We start from the raw sequence: 22,941 nt of genomic DNA on the forward strand, positions 1-22,941 counted from the left end.
ATGAAATCGATGGCAAATATGAATGCATAATATATGTATGTATGTATGTATGCAAATGTATGCAAATATGTATAATGCAAATATGTAAATAATGTATTCAAATATGTACTTTCTGGAATTTTCTTTACATATTGTTCGTTGGCGAGGCGTATCATAAAAAAAATCATCATTTCCAAAATGGTGCCTAAAAAGTTGAGTAAATACAAAGTCGATTCATTCAATCCGCGTTTCGTAAACTGCCTCCACTCCTCGGAATTATGAGAACTGCTTCCAAATAACCCTTTTTGTATAGGGAAAGAAGATGAACTTCTTTACCATAGCACGCCTTTCTTGTACATCAAGGTGTACCTAAGGACTATACATTCACTTTAAAAACAAACTTTCGATAGGAAAGGCTACACTGGACCGAAGTTTATATACCAATCGACTGAGCTCGATGAATTTGGGTGATATCTGTATGTGCACAGAAATCTTTTTGAGTTAACTAAAACTCACTAATTTTTCCGACATGTTGCATTCGATGAGGAAGCATGTGCCGTTGTTTCTTATTGAAAATAGGTCAGATTGAATTATTTGATCGAAAGTTATGACCAAAATACTAATATCGAGAAACTAGCAGGGGAGATCCCCCAGCGCCGGACACCTTCCAATACTGTACACTTCTCAAAACGACACTTGCCGAGGTCCCTCCACCATCTTATGTAGTACGAAAGGAAGCCAATGAAAAATCCTTTTCCTGCTTGGAATATCAGATCCTCATGTTGTACACTTTGTATAAAAATTGAAATTGAGCAAAAATGCCAAAAATTTTCATGTTTCGTCTTACTTTAGAAGGTTTGAATCAACAATATTAAAAACAATCGAATTCTGATTATGTAGAGGTGGTCATTATAAACCATAATTTAAAATAATGATACTGATTTGTTAGATACATAACGAACTGTGGTGCAAAATCAATTTCTTAATCTGGTAGCTGTACTCCCGGTCCGGACCGTGAGATTTTTCATGTGACCAAAGAGCCATGTTCTTTACACCTGTTTTGTTAAACTTACTCCAATGAATTGCCACAAAGGTGACAAAGCAGATCATGCTAAAGTGGGCTGGGTTCGAGCCAAGACCCGATTGTGGCTAGTCATTTTTCATGCCTAGTGAAATCTAGTATTTATATACATTGCTTATTTTATGAGACAAAACAATAATGTCAGATCATGCCTTCCTTCGGAAAAGAGGATGGATCACAATCATATACCACCGAATGTGACTACTTTTTACCCCGAGGCTTCTTTTATGGGGCACACTACGTAAAGATTTGCGACATCCAGAGATGGGAGAAAATGCGATTGTCGCGAGAGCTCAGTTCGGTTTTCAACCGGATCTACAATAAATAGTATGTCGAAATTAGCGCCTGGTTTAACGAAAAAAAAAAATAGTTTGGCGGTAGTTCCCTTTTTTGTTGGCCGTAAGAATGTGGCGCATACAAAACAATCTTCAGCAAACGCAATCATTACAAACGCTTTACCCGTTCCCACCTGTTTCTGGGTATTTTAAGTTCGAAAATCAATTTTCACTGTTCCAATTGTTTGGACTTTTGCTAAAATTCGACTGACGTTACTAACCGCAGAGAACCACAGGAGCGCAAAAAGAACACTGAAAGTACGCTGGAGTGTGTTTACAAAGCGCGCGTTCGTATGGTTGTGGCGTGCATTTCTTTTGACAGGTTGTCATGACGTTCAGAAATTTAAAATATCCCTCTGTTAGTTCTATTTACTGAATAAACATTATATGATCGTTTAGATGGTATAAAATCAATGAGCAGAATTTTTCGCACAAAGTGTAGGACAATGCTGTAGAGAGTGCAGGATTGGACACGTTAGTACTAGGACGCTAAACATTCGCGAGGGTTTTTGCATTGTGCGGATGGTGAAAGGACGTTGAATAGTCGCAAAATTCGGGTTCAGCCTATGTGCGGTCGGTGACTAAAAAAACTCAAAGGTGCAGCCCAATCGGGTTGTACGCAAAGGTGACGTAGGACTACGCAGCTAGTCGAAATTGATAGTATTTGCCATAATAATGTGTGTCGTTTTATTAACATTGAGCCTCGGAGGCCAACTGAATCAAGAGGTCGAATAGTTGTTCCCAGTTGGATGGAAGTCTCTAACCGTGTAATTAACATGACTTATTGTCCGCTGAAGCCACTCGACTGGCTTTCAGTCGGGGACATCACAATCCTTACTTTGTAACGAACGCTTACATCGCGGGTGAAAACCAAACGTTGCATATAAATCTATTTGCGTTTGGTTTCACGCCACTTCTGATTCTGATTATTTCTCCTTTATTTCAACAATTTTTGAGGATGGTGTCCTCCAAAAAGGTCTTTATGCTTACAAAAGAAGGTTGATCCGACAGTCCGATATGAACTTTCTTTAAAGAGCAAAACTCAGTTGTAGCTAGGAAATTTGATAGCGCGCCGGAGGGAGATGATGCAATTAATTTGAACAGGTGGAATCACTAACAGCAACCAAGCTACCACGCTAAACCCGATGCCGCCGAAACAATCCATTTTCGCAATTAACTCTTTCGTTCCATAAAATGCTGGTCCTAAGAAGAACCAATTTTCTTTTCCCAATGCGTCTTTCCAATAACTAACTGCATCCAAACGCTTGACATCACCTTGCGTTGAAATTGTCCGACCGCCGACCACCTACGTGCTGTTGTGTCCGCTCTGCTCGGAGAATGACAAATTCTAAGAATCTTATGAAATTTTCTCGCTAGATTCTGAATTTGGTTATGAGCTGTTGGTTATCTAAGATGCGTATTGTTGCTACCACGCCAAACCCGATGCCACCGAAACAGTCCATTTTCGCAATTAACTCTTTCCATAAATGTTGGTCCTGAGAAGAACCAATTTTCTTTTCCCAATGCGCCTTCTGTCCAATAACTAACTGCATCCAATCGCTTGTCGACACCTTGCGTTGCAACTGTCCGACCGCCACTTGATGGTTTTTCGCTGAGCCTCCAAAGGTTGAAATAAATTTGCAGCATTGCCACACTGCCACCCACTTCGTGCTGCTGTGTCCGCTCCGCTGCATCGAATGTTGAACCGCCTTCTGTGGAATCCAGATCAAAATGGCTCGCGCGCGCCGAACAGCAGCTTTCTTGTATTTAATTAATTAAACCCGTAAGCCCCGCCCCTTTGTGAGCTTATATGATGTAAATATAATGTGCACTCATAACGATTAATGAAGGGGCGGGGCTAATGGAATTACTTCATTAGATATAAGAAAGCTGCTTTTCGGCGCGCGCGAGCCATTTCGATCGGGTTTCCACAGACAACGGACCGTTCGGAGAATGACGAATTCTAAGAATCAAATGAAACTTTCTCGCAAGATTCTGAATTTGGTTATGAGATGTTGTTTATCTAAGATGCGTATTGTTGCGAGAAATGACAACAGAAATTTGACTCAAGACGAAGTTTCTTCATATTACAAAACATTATCTTTTGGCATCTGTCTGTCCAAGCGACGTTCACTAATGGGTAGTTGCTGTAGGTAGATAGTTTCCACAAAGGTGGCGTCTTCATTGATTTTATACAAAAGAAAGTTGATCCGAGTATCCGAAATAAACTTTCTTCAAAGTTCAAAACTCAATCGTAAATAGCGAATTTGATAGCGCGTCGGAGGGAGATGATGTAGTGAATTTTAATGGATGGGATCACTAACAGCAACCAAGCTACCACGCCAAACCCGATGCCACCGAAACAGTCCATTTTCGCAATTAACTCTTTCTTTTCATAAAATGTTGGTTCTGAGAAGAACCAATTTTCTTTTCCCAATGTTCCTTTCCAACTAACTGACACCACAATTTGTTATAAATTTTCAGCATCGGCACTAGTGGTGCGGGTTCGCCACAGTGCTATTTTTATGGTCAACCTTTCCGTCATATGAAATTCTGGTTCGTTGAGGTTGAATGATCTGCAGCAACACATCGAGCACCACCACAAATGCGATGGATTTTCTTTTAAAATGTTATTAGCGCCTCCGTGATGCTGTGTCCGCTCCGCTACGATAGCTTTGATGCGTCTACTATGCGTAAAATATTGCTCAAACTGAGGATTAGATCCACACCCGCAAGTGATTGATTTTTGATGTCTGTGCAAGTGATGCATGTACGTGATTGGTTAGTTTACCTATTTCTTAGCTTTTTATCAATTATCGATAATAAATAGTTAAAAATCAGTATTTTCAAATAAATACAAAGACGTTGACTCATCCTTGATCGAATGGTCCAAAAAAATTGAAAATCCATCGAGAAACGGCTTAGATATTAAAGTTTAAAGTCTATCATATTTTCGTGACGGTCCCCGATTTTCGCAATCGTAAAGTGTACCCCAATATAGAAAACACAGACGTAGTCCTACGTCAAAATAGTGCATGATTGGACTCGTTCAAGACGAGCTTGGTAGTCTAGTGACTACCATTTCTGTCTTATAAGCAGGAGATCGTGGGTTCAATCCCAGGCTCGTTTTTATTGCTTGGGTTGATGGGTTCACCTTTTTTTCAAAGAAAGAAGATAAGAAAAGAGAGTGACTCAGTCTTAGATTATATTGATTGAGAAGAGTTCTCGCTTAACTTTTGAAAAGGACCTAAGTAACATTTTTTTCATGAATTAATTTGAGTACTGCAATCAAAAGCTTTCACGTTGTTCTGTTGATTTCGCTATTCAAATTAATTCACGAAAAAAATGTTACTTAGGTCCTTTTCAAAAGTTAAGCGAGAGTTGTTCTTTTTGTTCGATGCTTGGCTTGGTGGTGTATGGTTGATATGTAATAAGGTGCCAATGGAATGTATGGGAAAAAAATTGCCATCGAGTATCAAAAAAATGACATTGCTCACAAGTTTCATTACCCCAAAATATGGCCCCATGCAAAATTTGAGCTCAATCGGACATGATTTAGGGGTGCTTAAAATTCATCAAAGTTTTGAAATTTTTACCCATGAAAATTTTCCCAAGATGGTCGGCCAAAGGAAAAGTCGAAAATTGAATTTTTGTTTTTGATGCCAAATGACTTAAAAATGCATGAAACGTCGAGATCTGATGTTATTTATTTATTTATTTTTTAAATCGATTTTTTCTCTTAGAACATTTTTGGGAATTAAAATTTTTTAGAGATGATGAAATTTTTTTCATAGAATTTTAACACCAGACAATACACAAACATTTCCGTAGCCAAAAATACCCCCCTAAGCAAAGTTCGAGCTAAATCGGACTTGATTTAGGGTTGCTCAAAATTAATCAAAAAATCAATTTTGTTTTCTCACAAGGGGGAAATATTTTTTTTTGTTTTTTTATGCCAAAGGACTCAAAATGCATGAAAGTTTGAGAATTATTTTTTTGAAAAAAAAAAAATCGACTGTTTCGGGACATTGAAAAAAATTCTAATGACGAAAACAATTTTTCATTGAATTTAAAAACCGGACGTTATGCAAACATTTCCTAAGCCCTAAAATATGCCCCTAAGCAAAATTTGAGCTCCATCGGACATGATTTAGGGGTGCTCAAAATCTTGCTATCAAAATTTTGATTTTTTTGTAACTTTGAAAGCTTTTGAGATCAGATTTACGGAGAAAATTATCAGATTGCTAGCAATTTTGCGTTTGTCGTCAATTCCGGGAATGTTTAGGGTGAGATAAATACTGCTCCTTCCCAAGTTTGCCAGCTTATCTGTTTCCTCGTTGCCATGTATTCCGCTGTGGCCGGATGCCCACAGAAAATTAAAGAGACTGTCAGTTACGAGGTCCTATATGGCCTGGCTACACGGATGCGTTGCGGATTCCTGAGCCAAAAGGACGCTTGCGATTCCGACACGATCAGGATGGGCGCCGTGTAGACCGAACACTGGTCAGCCAGTCTGAGGTGCACCTGCAGATCTGGGCCGAAGACACCGACCCCAACCGAGCCATTGGCTTTAGATCCATCAGAGTACCGGATCTCAGTGTTTTGGTATTTATTTCGAATCCTTTCGCCAAAGACCGCCTGGGTTCGAGTTGGGTTGGCACCTTTCCGCAATTGTGCTTCGCGGCCCTACTCGGTGTCGCCACTAGTTTGAATCGGAATGGTAAAATACCGCCTTCAGCACATTTAGCTGAGGTGAGGCAGGAGTTGATGGGAGGAGCCCAGAGATGGTCCGAATGGCCGTGCTGTAGGTAGAAAAGAGAGTTTTCTCCATTTCATCGAAGGCCCTGTAAGTGATCTCCGATCCATACATTAGGCGACTATCAAAAATGGCGTCCGCCACTTGTCTTCTTATGTCTTGGTTTACTTTGTTTGGTTATCGCTCGTAGCAAGACGATGTGGGTCTTAAAAGCCTCCTTGATTCAATCGTCACTCCGAGAACCTTTAGTGCCTTTTTTGTAGGAATCGGATCACCTCCGACTTTGATGGGGGGTACATGCCTTGAGCCTTGAGTCACAGATGTGAAGCCTAGCACATTTACCCCACCCGCCTTGTCTGAACCCGCTGATTTCCCTTTCGCGTTTTGTAAGGTGAATCCCAGCTCATCTATAATTAAATACTTCCGTAAGGCCGGGGGGCACTAAGAAGCTCTCAATTCCCTGTTCATGTACAGGGTGACGGCCCAAGAAGTGAGAGGAGTAGCGCCCGAATGATGACAGTTCTTGGAAATAGTTAGCTAGTTCGTTGGCGACGACTTGGTCCCTACAGCTGATACCATTGATTTTTAGGGCCAACACATTCATGCGACTTTTGCCCTGTATGTAATTTATTCTCCTCCAGAGCTCGGAAGACGAGAGATAAGAATTCAGCTCGTCAAGGAAACTCGTCCAGCCTTTCTTCTTGGCTTCCTGTATAGTTTTGCGGCATGCATTACGAGTTGCACGCTATGAATCCTGGGTTTGTATTATATCCGGGTGACTTTCCGGTAGTTTCTTTTTCGCCCTTTTGTTTGCCCTCAGTGCTTTTCTACGGGATTTTACCGCATTTTAAGTTTATTTATTCCACCAGTACAGCGCTCGGCGACCCGCGTTGGGGGAGGTCTTTGGGATTGTGCCCAACGCAACATTATGTATTTCAGTAGAGAAATCTTCGATCGAGACGGGTGGCTGGTGATCAAGTTCCTCTTCAAGTAAAGCTTGGAACTCTGGCTTATTGGCTTGAAGCGCCAGGGAGGGGGGGGGCGAGTGTTTTTGAGGCGGTGGTGTTGACCAGTTCCAAACGTATAGGGAGATGGTCGCTTCCCATGGACCATAGAAAATGGTTCGTGATGGATGCAGTGCAAAGCGAGACGTCGAACGCCGTGTGGGCTTACCCACGGAAGAACGTGGGCGAACCGTCATTCATGATTGTCAGGTTCATCTCGCTGGCAATGCTGGTGATAGTGGTACCTCTTGCGTTGCAATGTCGGCTACCCCATGCTTTGTGGTGACCGTTTACATCACCAAGGACAAGTATTGGGTGAGGGATGTTATTCAGCAGTGTTGTAATCTGACTGTGGAGGTTATCCAGCTTTCCATTGGGCAGATACCATGATACTATCGAGAGCGGAAATGGCCAAGAGATCCGGACGGCGATAATCGGGATGTCGGATTTAACATTGATTGGTTCAGCTGAGAGCTCCGCAGCTATTCCGATGGCAGCCGACTGGAATATGTTTGCTCCGGTGACTGTGTACCATCGGAATTTGCGACCGATTGTGTTGTTCATGGTAGTTGATGTTGCCCTGTGTGTCTCTTGAAGAGCGAGTACCGCTGGTTGGTATTTTTGCACCAACGTTTCAAGATCCGCCAGGTTGTGAAAGAAGCCGTTCATATTCCATTGGATGGCGAATGTTGACCTGGTGCGCGCCACACAATTAGCAGTCTCCAGCAGACCGTCATCAAGCGCAGGCGCAGGTTCAGAATCAAGTGCTATACATTCGAGGGAGTTTGCGTCCGTTGTATTTATATGAAGGAGCACAGGAATGCTTTGAGGGTGTCGGTATTAAGTGTGTGTGAGTTGGTAGAGAAACTGCGGTAACTGGATCTCTGGTACAGATTTTTGAGACACTTGGCTCGATCGCTGCGGTTGGTCCATAACGAGCTTTATGTAGGACATCATAAATGTCCGCATTCGTAGCCTCTTCCGATGAGAGAGGGGCAAAGACGAACGTTGACGGTACCGTAACTGGTTGTTTGCGACACTTTCGGTATGGATTTCTCCTCAGATTCGTACTGGCGAAGGTTTGGGTGTTCCCTTCCATGCTCCGGTTAAAGAGATTTGTAGCGGAGTCGGAAAACCCTGCCTTTTCCATAGTGGCGGGAAACGACGTGTCACCTAGCACAGGCGAGAATGCGTCAATGGAATTGTGGAGTACGGCTTGTACGCCCTTGTTGACGTCAGTCGTGTCGAAGAAAGGTTCGATGGTACTTAGCGTACGACGATTTGGTGGAAGATTTTGTGAAGAAGCAGGTTTGATTCGACCGGACCAGGTGTTCGCCATTCGCCAAGTACTGCAGAAATGCCCAGACATCATCTATTCATCGACTTCAAAGCCGCATATGATACAATCGATAGAGACCAGCTATGGCAGTTAATGCTCGAACACGGATTTCCGGAAAATCGGACGACTGCCGTGAGCCAGGCACGTAGCCAAAATGTCGAAGAGTAACCCGGTGAAAATGGTTCTCGACAACGATCCGACGGGCACAAGAAGGCGAGGTGCGCATAGAGATGTCGCAAATTAATCGATTACTTCGATTGATCGATTCATCGTTGTGATAATCGATTAATTTTGAATCAATTATTAACCAATGATTAATCGATTCAATAATCGAGAAGAATCGATAGAAATCGATTAGTTACTAATTGATTAGTCTGGATTTTACGACATCATAAGGATGTCGGTTACTTCGATTATTCGATTCATTTTGTGATAATCGATTAATTTTGAATCGATTTCTACCCAACGATTAATCGATTCTATAATCGAAAAGAATCGAGAGTAATCGATTAGTTAGTAATCGATTAATCGGGATTTTACGACATATCTAGGTGCGCAGCGGGCAAGGTGGATCGATCAGGCGGAAGATGACTTGCGGACCCTCTGTAGACTGCGTGGTTGGCGACGTGTAGCCATGGACCGAGCCGAATGGAGAAGACTCTTATATACCGCACAGGCCACTTTGGCCTTAGTCTGAATAAATAAAATAATAGGTTTGATTCGAGCATCGTTCGTTGGAAAATTGTGCGTGGCAAGCTTCACCCGATACAGTAAGCCACCCGGGATGGGCCCAGGTGAATGTGTGTGGTCCGATCTTGCAGATCCTAATTCTTGTCTTCCTTCGGTGGATAGGAAGTGAAACCCTCTTTGCGTGCCGCTTCCCCCGAGCGCCAAGGGGTGTTCTCCAGTTCCGGGGAGGCAATGACTTCCGCGGGAGGGGGGTGGCGAGTCTACCGAGGGAGCTTGTTGGGATCTTCGGCTGTTTTCCATCTTCGTCCGGTAGGCGTCGAGGTCGACCCGGCCATTCCAGTTGGGCCATGACTTGTGGTTGGCCGGCACCCCGGCTACCTGTGACACTTTCTTCTTAAAAGTTTGACATATCGTTTGGATACATGAGAGTGGGTACGAATTGCACAGTCGTTTGTTGCGCCGTTGATGTGCTCAGCTTTTCTGGAGGATTGAAGGGAACGAAGAAAAAGTGGCTTGAATCAGTAAGTTGTTTAGGATGACTGAGCGGCGATTGGATCGGATTTATGAAGTAAGATTCGTCGACTCTGCGGAGCTTTTTACCTTCACCTTTGGCTTCGCGTTGGTATAGCAGGTAGAGTCGTGATCGGTACTGAATTTTGTGGTGGGTCATGTCCGTTTTGACTATTATGAAGGGGTAGATATTACATCTCCATCAGAGGAGTGTTCATAAACAGGGACATTTTTCCTTCGATACTTCTTTTTGTTCTTTTCCCTTTCATCTGTGTGGCGGCTTCTTCCTTCTCCGACATGAAGCGACACGGCGGCTGCGGCCGAGACATTTCTGTTTCATGAATTGTGAATTGTGTGTTAAACTGGAGATAATTATCGTCCGTCGTAGCATCAACGGTCCTTTGCTTTATTCATTCGATCGCCTATGCTCTTGTGTTGGAGTGCTTTCTCCTATTATTCATCTGCTAGCTATTATTTTGTCCTTAGCTCTGGAATCGACAAGGAGCCGCGCGACTATGGCCTTCAGTTCGCCAATCTCGGTGTCTTTGCTGCTAGTGACTACACTGGCGTAAGCATTCGAGCTACGGTTGATGGTCCCAAATCGGAGGTCAAGGAGCTTGGGGTTACGAGATTCCGAGGTCAACTCGAAGATGCTGGATGGCAACTTCTTTCTCATATATCGGGAACTTACGACTCAATACTGCGTGGTCGTCCGTTTTACATAATTTGCAGTGAACCGGATTGGTACAGAGAGATCGGTCAAGTTGTTCTGCATGAGTTCCTGTTGGGATTGTTGTTTCGTTGGAAGAGCCCTGAGTGGTGGAATGGTTATGTGCTAGAGCCATGTCCAGCCAAAATCTATGTGCAGCTCACGGAGGTAATCATCTTTCAGGCCGATGGCGTCGAAGTTTGTGACAACGCACTGCCGCTTATTTAGCTGAGGGTGTCCAATTATGTTGATGGCGGTACCATCGATTAGCTTTTTCATTTGACATAGCTTGTCAAACTGGGGCTTGCTTCGGATTTTCAGAACGTAGCTCATTCCAAGATTCTACTTAAAGGCTTCGTCGATGCTTGTTCCCAGGTATTTCTCAACTGGATGTAGACACACACTCTGTGAAATGATTCTCAATTGAGCAGGATAACCGTTCAATTCGTAGTTGCTACTCCGTGATTGACTAGAACTTGCGAAATTGCACAGGGAACCAATTGAATGGAGCTTGGGTTTAGCTATCATTCTCAATGTGCAAATTTCGGAAATTCAATGCATTTTACTAAGTCAATAACGGCGCCGGCCACGTCCTTACGGTCATCGAGGGAAGGAAGTATTATTAGTTCAACTCTCGTTGCTACTAAAGACCGAGTATACCTCTGCATCTCCACGATAGTCTTAGGATAGGATATTGTGTTAGTATGAAGGGATATATTATCTGGATTCACTTTGGTAAGTGATGCGATCTATGGGATAGGAATATATGAATGAGAATTAGAAGTACTAGAGTAATGAGAAAGTATTAAAGTGAATTCTAATGGGATTCATTTTTTACAATTAGAATGTGAATGCTATTGGATTTTAATACCACGCACACGTCTACCACACCATCGCTACCCGCGCATCAACCTCACACATTCTTACTTGTATGAGGCCTGCACGAGCATAGCGACCGTATATAGCATTCGTATGCGGGTACAAATGAATACCAATCTATTTTTACATTTCATTTACTGCTACTAAGTAACAGGCAGCTTTTTATAACAATTCTATATTTAGAATCATACTTGCTAGCAATGAGAATTCGATTTGCAAAGAGATTGAGTTATATGATTAACGAAATTATCTAATAGGAAATTGGAAAGGGCCAGGGATCAAACCCTTAATCTCCTGATTAATTATTTTAGAGCGTCTTAGGGGAAATGCTACAAGGTTAAAAGACTATTATTCTTCCATTTACTTCCACTATTAACTTTTTTATGTATCAACAAGCAGATACGCATTTCGTTTCCTACTTGGAAACTTCTTCAGTGTTTGTTATCGACTGTTATCGTTATCGTCGATAACAAACACTGAAGAAGTTTCCAAGTAGGAAACGAAATGCGTATCTGCTTGTTGATACATAAAAAAGTTAATAGTGGAAGTAAATGGAAGAATAATAGTCTTTTAACCTTAATCTCCTGCTTATGAGGCAGAAGCAGTGACACAAGGCCACCAAGCACCTTAACTGTGAAATGATTCTCAATTGGCATGAGCATGAGCATGATGACCGTACACTTCGTAGTTGCTACTCCGTGATTGATCAGAGCAATCGAAATTGCACAAGGAACCAGTGGGTGGGGCATGGGATTTGCTTTCCAACCTCAATGTGCACAATTCGAGGGCTCTAGAAATTAAATGATCAATAACGGCGCCGGCCACGTCCTCACGGTCTATCGGGGATGGGAAGGAATATTAGTGTGTGACAATCGTTGTTTCTAGAGACCGTGTATACCTCTGCATCTCCACGATTGTCACAGGAAGGATTTTGCGAGTAGGGATGGGTAGGGAAAACAGTTACATAGGTCTGGATTCACTTTGGTATGTGATACGATCTATGCAACTCCACACCTATATAAACACTATCTAATACAATATACCCCGCTGGTCCGATAAATGTATGGCCGGACTATCGAGGTTCCTCTCGTTAATCCGACCGTCAAATCCATACAAAAAAACCAAAACAAAATCACAGCAAAAATCTGAAAACTGACAGTATAATGTGTTCAAACAAGTGTTGATACTTTTTAATCCGGAAAATTCCGAATCAGCGAGATCCGGACTAACGAGTCGTCGGATTAGCGAGGTCCGGACAAACGGGGGGATACTGTATGTACATAGCACACACGCCTATCATTGAATAAGAAATCCTAACATTAATGCCTTTTTGATAAATAATAACAATGATAACAAAAAATGTCTGCTTGCTTTTCGAGGACTCCGACGGGCTATGTTATTTTGGTGCTACTATAAAACCGTAAATTTGCGTCATTGCATTTCTATCAGTAACTCACTCATACATCAGTCCTCGATTTCTAGTATACAAGCCATTATATATTCATCAGTACCGTGGATAATCAAAATTCGGACATACTCAAACTTCGGACACTCCAATTTGTATGGGAGGTTTTCAGAAACATGTCATTGAAATGTTTCATCCAGCTTAATTGAAAGGGCTCATAGTTTTAGCTTTATTTAGGATAGTTTCATTCTAGTAATTCATGCTAATTCAATGTGACGAAATAGTTGAATGTCAGTCTGAGCTATCTAGTGATAATTATTTGCAATATTTCTTCTCAATATTGTGTAATTTGCTGTCCGAAGTTTGAAACGTTGGGTCCGAAATATGAAATCAATGTAGCTGCAGTCCGGAGTTTGAGCAAAACAGAAATCGGACATTTTTATTAAACGCAAGGATTCTACAGAATAATTCGTAAATGTTAATCCCGTGTTACAAAGATAAGCGATATGCTTTATGATTGTGATAGTAAATAGAACGATGAGACTTAAAATGTGTGTTAACAGACTGAGTTCATAGCAAAAAGTGCTTAAGCGTCCGAAGTTTGAATTTGCACGGTACATAGGAAAAAAAAAATCTCTGGCATGCTACGGGCTGGATTTTTTAGTTCAATTTTGGTAGTCATTCTTGGCGTCATAGAATTTATTCGGCTTACTATTCAAAGGTAAATTTTCAAGTTCTCCAAGACTATACATTGCTTTTAAGATGGAGCAGATTGTGGATGGAAGTGGAAATCGTTTCTGGTTAATGAAGATTCCTGGAGATGGGGATTGCCTTTTCGGCTCAATCGTTCATCAGGTTTATGGAATATCCCCCAAGCATCATCTATTCAAGTCGTACAGTCAGCAGGCACGTTTAGCTGCTGTTGCGGAGATTCGGAATAATCTACCGTATTACTACGATCAGCTAGCTTTCCATGCTGCAGACGAGTTTGTGGAGTATTGCCCTATCGACGATAAAGTGGACATGTTTCTAAACAAGCTGGAGATTAGCGGATTCTGGGGAGGTGAAGAGTCAATTTCAGCCCTCGCTACTGTTTACCAAGTGATAATTATTGTTCATCAAGAGGGTTCTAAACTCGAGTTCCGACCTGCATATTCCGAAGTAGTTGACCTTCCCCGCCATAATATTTACTATCGAGGTTTCGCTTTGCAAGAAAACAGCCGTCCGGATTGCCTTATAGAATCAGCGAAGACTCATTATGACAGTGTGATGTGTATTCGGGAAGCAGGATCCCGGTTGGACACTGGTGGAGGTACAATTCAAGAGATACCGAGCTTCAGCTATCCAGTACAGGTATTTTTCTTCTTTTGTTCAATTTGTTTAAATATCATCTCTTGAAAAGAAAAACTTGCCTGCAATATTCTCAACATATAAATCATGGTATGAAAACGTATACTCGATTTTTTGTAGTACGGAAAAGTAGTAAGACGAGAGTACACTCTATATTCAGAACTATTAGCCTACCGTATATTTATTATTTCATATTCTACTCTGTTTCTCACAAATCAATTTGATATATAGGTTTAATAGTGAAAATTGTTTGAATAATCTTAATAATAAAAGTTGCATCGAGGTCGCTATGACGTGTTTTTATAGGGAACAATCGATCTGATTTTCTTCTTATGTATCCGTTAATGTATGGATTTGAAGAATTGCTTATGGATTTCACTACCGGTTTATATAAAAAAACAAGAATTTTTGTGTTCAGGCGCTGTAAAGTGTATTTTAATTAGTCAAGAATTAAATGAGCGTCTTAGCATAGTGATGCTTTCCTGTATCGTAAAAATATGTAGCAATAAAAAGACCGGTATTATCGGTATTACTTTCTTCAACTCACTTTCACATAAAATAAATTTAATTTCTTAACAAATAGAAGTAGAAATCACTTACCAAAAAAAATGATTCCGGATTACACAAGTTTATTGAAGTGACATGTCAAGCATTGAAATGTAAAAATCATGCAGTGATGTTAAACGCTTCAGCACTAACTTATTTAAACTCATTTGGAAAACTAAAGTTTTTTATTCATCGAATAAATGTAAGATTATTATTTCATTGATGATTAAATTAAAATTACATAATAGTCAGATGTACGTACGAATATTTGAATTAATTTTTTATTCATATATAAAATGCATGAATGACGATGAAGTGATAAAATAAGCAAGGTTTCTATTTTTCGTTTAGCGACCGTCGATCTTTCAAGAGCCAAAAGCGAAAGTATCATCTGTTCATAAAAGTTTAACGAAAAGGAATATAATTCATTCAGACAGTTGTTAAAAAGTGCCATCACAGTATTCCTGAAACATGTTCCTGCATTCTTGAATTACACCTGAAATAGGATTTACTTTCTTGAGTGTGGCCAGTCTAAGGTCACAAAACATCGTTGAACTTTCATGAGCCACAATTGAAAGAGGTATCTATCCGTAAGAATATTGCGTTATGGATCAGAATTTGCTAAGGAAATTGTAAAATATGCTAGCATGGTAACTCCGAAAGATCTTTTATGTCGCACGATTTGATGCCTTGATTGTGACCTATACATGGTCACATAACATCAAAGACGTCGACTCATGGAGACAGATGTTGTAGTGTTTTTTAAAACTATATATGTTTTATATTATCTGTATAACATTATAATATTATAAAACAATGTCGACATCATTGTAAATGTGACATATTAAATACTTTACTATTGTTTGGCGGACTGATGAGTTAGGTGCATTGTTTCGGGAAAACGAAAGTTTTTTTTAATTTTTAATGAACACATGAACTCAGCACGATAATAAAAGTCATAGCTAGTACTTAGAGTAATGTATACTTTAGGTATTTATGCATGCTTTTAGGTCTACTTTATGCATTTTTCGAACTTCTTTTTTATATATACTTGAAGGCACCCTTATGAATTCATTACGATGATTAAAATGGTTGTTCGATTGATACTCGATCAACTGGTAATGGAAAAATACTGTAATGCACCACAAGTCAATACTCAATGTTTCCGACCAACAGTCAAAGTAACAAAAAGCAAAGTCTTTTTATCTTTCTAAGGATAATTACATCTTCCAAATTAAATAACCAGCAGTGAGATATGAAAAATACAACATTAAACGATCTCACCCAATTCCATAATGACACCATAGATCGCCGCTTGAATCCATTCCGAGAAGAACTCCGCCACATTCCCATAGCGTTCATTCTAACACCAACCAATGGCACAGTACTAGAGTTCGTCTTCTACCATTTTGAACATGGACAGCATTGGATTTCACCTTCAAGGCTTCCAAACTAACACAGTTTCCGGGACTCTCCCATCTTCAGCCGAATTCAAGAAAAATCGCGTAGATACGAGCACAAGAAAACATGACAAGCAGGTCCGTTCTTAACCAAGGCACACTCTCACTGTGAAATGATTCTCAATTGGGTACAAAAAGGCGGAGTGCGGACCGAGCGAGGTGGATCGAACAGGTGGAAAATGATGTGCGTACCCTCCGTATATTGTCGATACCACGGCACCCGTACTCCTTTATGAGCCTTCCGGCAGACCACATCATCCGTTCCCTAACAATAAATAAATAAACGAACATTGTCCATCAGTTGGTTTTCTGATTTTCCAACAGAATAATTCTACTTTCCAAGAAACAAATAATCGCGTCCGCCAAAATTCTCCGATGAGCAAAAAAATACACTCGAAAAAATAGCAGTACCATGCCATCAGCAATTGCTATTCATCTGATTTGTATGTAAATCGCGCTCTATCGTCGTCATTGCTTTGCATCCTACTTATGTTTTTTCGGCATCTAACGAAGAAGCAAACCACTGAACAAGCGCAGGAACTTCAGTTTTAGACTAATGATACAGAAAAGGAAAACTTCCTTCCTCGAGCCAACCAACAGCGAACGAAGTAAATCGAACTCAGTAAGCGCACATTTACGTCTTTTACTTACACTTTAGAGAAGTGCTGCTCCTTCAGGGTTTCGGTCGACCGGCTGGCGGCACGCGAGCTCAATCGACTATGACGACGACGACGACGTCCGTCGTAAAGATAATGAGAAGTAACGTGAACAAAGTGGCAAAATTGTGCAAATGGAAAAGAAAGTGTAACGCGCGGGTGTGCGATGATTGGCCGAGGCAAAAACTTGACAAAAAAATTGAACCCGACACCACCGCACGGTGGTGTTCACTTTGTTGGCGGTGTCGTCGTATGGTTCGAATGTAATCGAGGGCGTTGCTGATTTTTCGCTATAAATAACTAATGCCTAGCCACGGAACGACGACAAATTATACGATAGGACTACTCAATTGGAAGCGGCGGATCTATCTACGGAATAAATCAACATTACAAATCACTACATCAGAACGAGAGTCGGTCAGTCCGTCCGATGTCGGACGGTCGTTTCTTCGGAAGGTCTTCGGTCAGATTGGTGTTGTTCGTTCTAAGGAATCAGTTGCCCTGAATAAGAGATGATGTTTGCCGGGGGATGGACAGTATTGATTTGACACTTTATCTTGAATCGATCGGCAAATTAGACGAACATTACATTAGCAAGTAATCAATCAACTATTACGTATTTAAAGATGGTGCAAAAAAAAAAAAAATCCCTGGAGTCATAAAAGAACCCAAATGCACAGACTTAAAATTACGAGGTAGATTAGATGTTCGTACCAACAATTCAGGTGTTATAAATTAATTAAGTTAATGTTTAAATCATTGAATCGACTGAGAACATATTATTCCAAAAACAACTGGCCAGACATTTCGTTTACTGAGTTGGCAAAATACGCATTACTTTATTTCAAAGGTGTTGAAAGAGTGATTCCGTTTCATAATTTCAAATAAATTAATGCGGAAATGCTCAACAGAATAGAAACATGAACATTAATTTTTATTAAGCCCGCTAAATTTGGTGAAAAATTATTATGCGCAAAAATAACGTTCACTCATAGATCCGAACTTTCTGGCTTGTCGATAAAAAAGAATCGACACAACGTACCGTAAAATGTGCACCATAAATAGATCATCGGGCGCCCATCCCCCCGAAAAACCGAACCGAACAAGAGCCCGTAAGAAACGCCATTCTCCTTCAGGGGAGCGGAACATAACAGCCGCAGCAGCCAAATGTTTTATTAATTCCGAGCGCAGTTCGTGTTTGGAATTTTCGTGTCGCATCATAACAACAAAAACAACAACAACGGCAGCTAAAACATGCTAAGAAAAGGGAGACATTCTTCAGTGGAAGATACGCCAGAAGCTGTCCGGCTCTCAGAGGCTCACATGGCGCGCGGTAACGGCGGAGCTGAGACGAAATTATAAACTTGTAGTACGGGGGAGCGAGCGCACAGGCAGTCGTGTTCCGTTCCCCGAAAAGGCGGGGGTCATACGCGCGAGTATAGAAGCATGCAAAAGTGACGCAAATATGATGCCGGTGGCTACGGCAGGATTGCCATTGACTATGTTGGGTATGCTGTCTCTGGGGGATATGGAACAGACTAAATTTGTGTGTTTACAGGTTTTTTGACTGAGAAAACCATGTTTGATGTTTTGTTTACTTCTTCATTACGCATTATTTTTCCATGTTTGTATTTTACATTTACTATTTCAGAAAAGACATTTTGCATTACTTCTTGGAGTATCTCAGTTCCTTCGCGTCAGTTGAAGCCTCGATATTACGCAAGACATTTCGTTACGTCAGATTTAGCATCCTCCACGCTTCCCTGACGCTCTCTTCTATGAACAAAAAATCTAGTCGCAAACTATAAAGTGTTCAATTTCATTAGCGAAAACCTATCGTCTACGGCAACAGAGAAGCACGGGGTGGCGCGGATGAGAAACCCCTGACCCGACCCATCCCGTCATTGTTTGGCGGAAATTTCCCTAACACGAAACGAGCCAACACGATGTGCATAGAAGGACATCCCCGACGGAAATATGAAGCAAGAGAAGGAGGATACCCGCACTCATATTTCGGTTTTTATGAACATCGTTTTCGTGCGCCATACCCCATACTGTCAGTGGGTAGTACCAGAGTGTGTGTGGTAACAAAAATGATATTATGCGCAATGATTATGATGTGAAACGTGCTCCAATTTAACACCGCTCGCGCACCAGAAGGAGAAAAAGACTGGCGATGAAGCATAGCAGCAGCTCAGCAGCAACAGCAACGACGGAGAACGTTGGCGTTGCGGAAAATGTTTTCCCCCAAAGTTGGCTAGCTGACAACAAATTGCAAAGCAGCAGCCAGCAGCCGATCGGTCGGTCTTATATTCTATGCTCCGTCGCGGATGCTGGATGCGTTGTCAACGGGGTAGCTTGATGAACTCTGTCACGGCAGCAGAACATCGCATTTGCGAGGACTTGTGCGTCTCGGTGTCTGCTGGCGGGAAACTGGATCGCGGTATCCGGGACGGTGGAATATGGGGGTCAAATTAGTTGCCGTGCGACATAATTGGATGACTACCTGAGTAGCTTTTAGTGAAATTAGAAGGACAGGTGGTGGTTTGACAGTTATTCTTAGGGGCCGGTGGAAAGTGTCACCAGAGCTGACAGTTGCTCAAATTTGGGTTTCGGCAATGGACGTAAGATGGGTTTCAATGAAAATAAAACACTTAGAATATTTCGAGTCGGTTGAATGTTGTTGCCAGCTGTAATGGCGTCATAAGTAGCCAAATGCTGTCATTTGAAACAAAAATGTGACAAAATTTCACTTAAAAAGGGTTTGTTTACTGCCGTCGGAACTTCCGACTCGAAGGCATAGTTATCCTATGTCATTTTCATGCGCTGTCTGTCACGCTGAAATGAAGTTTACGAAAAGCATCCATTATTGGTTTTATGTTCTAAAAACTTGATGGCAAGTGTTATTTACAAATAGATACAATGTGGCATATCGGAGGTGAACACCAGGCCGCCCGAAAATACTGCGCCTGTGGTGGGTGAGTTTATTTCATCAATTAAAGAATGCTCCGCTTAGTGGGCTTAACTTGGCTCAGATTCGACTGACTGTACATTAGAGTGGTTTTTTGTAACCGTTTGGGGCCCAAACAACTGTGCAGAATTTGGGCCCGATTGGTTGCTTCCTCGCTTGAAGCCACTAAGAGCAAAAATGTAAAAATGTACGTTTCCAATACTAATTCCCATATAAATTAAAAACGCGATGCGGAAAGCGAGGATGCAACTAATCGAGTCCATATTTTGCACAGTTGATTTGGATCCCAAAACGATTCGAAAAAACTCTTGATCTCACTTGATTGGATGAAGCTTGCGTTATTCCATATATGCGCCCCACTATGGTTGCTACTGCCGTGATTGACCAGAATCAGTGAAAAAGCCAAACCAACTGAACGGCTGACAGAGATGAGTCCATCATTCTCACTGTGCAAGTTTCAGTAACTCAATAAACACAAAGATCAATAAGGGCGCCGGCACGTCCTCACAGTCGGTTAGGAATAACTAAGGACCATAAGTAGGTGACTTCGGCTATTTAGAGAACGTGTTCATCTCTACGTCTCCACAAAAATCACAGGAAAGAACATTTTTAATGGATAGATATCGTTGGGTCTGATAAATGATGTGACCATCAGAGTATTTCAAACAACAATATTGCGAGTATTATTTTCAAATTAATTTACTCACCCGTACAAAGCAGAACCAAACGTTTCTATGATCGCGCGATTCGTCGGGGTCCAATATAAACAATACAAACACGTTTAATCGAATTTCCTCGGGAAATACATTCGAATTTCCTCGGGAAATACATTCGAATTTCCTCGGGAAATTCATTCGAATTTCCTCGGGATTCATTCGAATTACTTCGGGAGATTCATTCGAATTTCATCGGGAAATTCATTCGGATTTAATCGGGAAATTCATTCGAAATTCTAAGGGAAACTCATTCAAAATTCCTTCGAATTTCCTCGAGAAATTCCTCGGGAAATTCCTTCGAATTTCCTCGAGAAATTCCTCGGGAAATTCAGCTGAATTTCCTCGGGAAATTCATTCGAATTTTCTCGGGAAATTCATTCGAATTTCATCGGGAAATTCATTCGAATTTCATCGGGGTATTCATGAGTTCGATCGAATTTCCGCGGGAAATTCATTCGAAATTCTTCTGGAAATTCATTCGAGATTCCTCGGGAAATTCCTTCGAATTTCCTCTAGAAATTCATTCGAATTTCCTCGGGAAATTCCTTCGAATTTCCTCTAGAAATTAATTCGAATTTCCTCGAGAAATTCTAAAGAATTTCCTCGGAAAATTATTTCGAATTTCCTCGGAAAATTATTTCGAATTTCCTCGGAAAATTATTTCGAATTTCCTCGGAAAATTCTTTCGAATTTCTTCGGAAAATTATTTCGAATTTCCTCTGAAATTTTTTTCGAATTTCTTCGGAAAATTCTTTCGTATTTCCTCGGGAAATTCATTCGAATTTGCTCAAAAAATTCATTCGAATTTCCTCAGGAAATTCATTAGAATTTTCTCGGGAAATTCATTAGAATTTCCTCGGGAAATTCATTAGAATTTCCTCGGGAAATTCATTAGAATTTCCTCGGGAAATTCATTAGAATTTCCTCGGGAAATTCATTAGAATTTCCTCGGGAAATTCATTCAAGTTTCCTCGGGAAATTCATTCGAGTTTCCTCAAGAAATTTATTCGAATTTCCTCGTGAAATTCATTCGCATTTCCTCGGGAAATTCATTCGAATTTCCTCGGGAAATTCATTCGAATTTCCTCGGGAAATTCATTCGAATTTCCTCGGGAAATTTATTCGAATTTCCTCGGGAAATTCATTCGAATTTCCTCGGGAAATTCATTCGAATTTCCTCGAAAAATTCATTCGAATTTCCTCGAAAAATTCATTCGAATTTCCTCGAAAAATTCATTCGAATTTCCTCGAAAAATTCATTCGAATTTCCTCGAAAAATTCATTCGAATTTCCTCGAAAAATTCATTTGAATTTCCTCGGGAAATTCATTCGAATTTGCTCGGGAAATTCATTCGAATTTGCTCGGGAAATTCATTCGAATTTGCTCGGGAAATTCATTCGAATTTGCTCGGGAAATTCATTCGAATTTGCTCGGGAAATTCATTCGAATTTGCTCGGGAAATTCATTCGAATTTCCTCGGGAAATTCATTCGAATTTCCTCGAGAAATTCATTCGAATTTCCTCGAGAAATTCATTCGAATTTCCTCGGAAAATTAATTCGAATTTCCTCGGGAAATTCACTCGAATTTCCTCGGGAAATTGATTCGAATTTCCTCGGGAAATTCATTCGAATTTCCTCGGAAAATTCATTAGAATTTCTTCGAGAAATTCATTCGAATTTCATCGTGAAATTCATTCGAATTTCATCGGGAAATTAATTCGGATTTAGCCGGGAAATTCATTCGAATTTCCTCGGGATATTAATAAGTTCGATTGAATTTCCGCAGGAAATTCATTCGAAATTCTTCGGGAAATTCATTCGAAATTCCTCGGGAAATTCCTTCGAAATTCCTCGGGAAATTCCTCGGGAAATTCATTCGAATTTCCTAGGGAAATTCAGCCGAATTTCCTCGGGAAATTCTTTCGAATTTTCTCGGGAATTTCATTCGAATTTCCTCGGGAAATTCATTCGAATTTCCTTGGGATATTCATAAGTTCGATCGAATTTCCGCGGGAAATTCATTCGAATTTTCTCGGGAAATTCATTCGTATTTGCTGGGGAAATTCATTCGAATTTCCTCGGAAAATTCATTCGAATTTCCTCGAGAAATTCATTCGAATTTCCTCGGGAAATTCATTTGAAATTCATCGGAAAATTCATACGAATTTCATCGGGAAATTCATTCGAATTTCATCGGGAAATTCATTCGAATTTCCTCGAGAAATTCATTCGAATTTCCTCGAGAAATTCAAGGTGAATACAAACAGGTGTAGCAGTATGCCAATTTCATGATTCAGCCATCTTGGATTTTTCTATGGGGCAGCCACCGAGTCTAGTCTCTCCCATCTACTGTCGAAGTGAGTGAACCCTCGGGAAGTTCATTCGCATTTCGTGGAGAAATTCATTCGAATTTCCTCGGGAAATTCCTTCGAATTTCCTCGGGAAATTCATTCAAATTTCCTCGGGAAATTCATTCAAATTTCCTCGGGAAATTAATTCGAATTTCCTCGGGAAATTAATTCGAATTTCCTCGAAAAATTAATTCGAATCTCC

At 40.8% G+C, this 22,941-nt stretch overlaps 1 protein-coding gene across 3 annotated transcripts in view; it reads right to left on the minus strand.

Annotated features, from left to right (window-relative positions):
• Positions 1-22,941, minus strand: part of LOC134212214 (uncharacterized) — a 730,451-nt gene that overhangs the window by 442,347 nt on the left and 265,163 nt on the right. The window lies entirely within an intron of this gene.

The sequence above is a fragment of the Armigeres subalbatus genome, chromosome 2, assembly GCF_024139115.2.
Source record: "Armigeres subalbatus isolate Guangzhou_Male chromosome 2, GZ_Asu_2, whole genome shotgun sequence".
NCBI classification, from domain to species: domain Eukaryota; kingdom Metazoa; phylum Arthropoda; class Insecta; order Diptera; family Culicidae; genus Armigeres; species Armigeres subalbatus.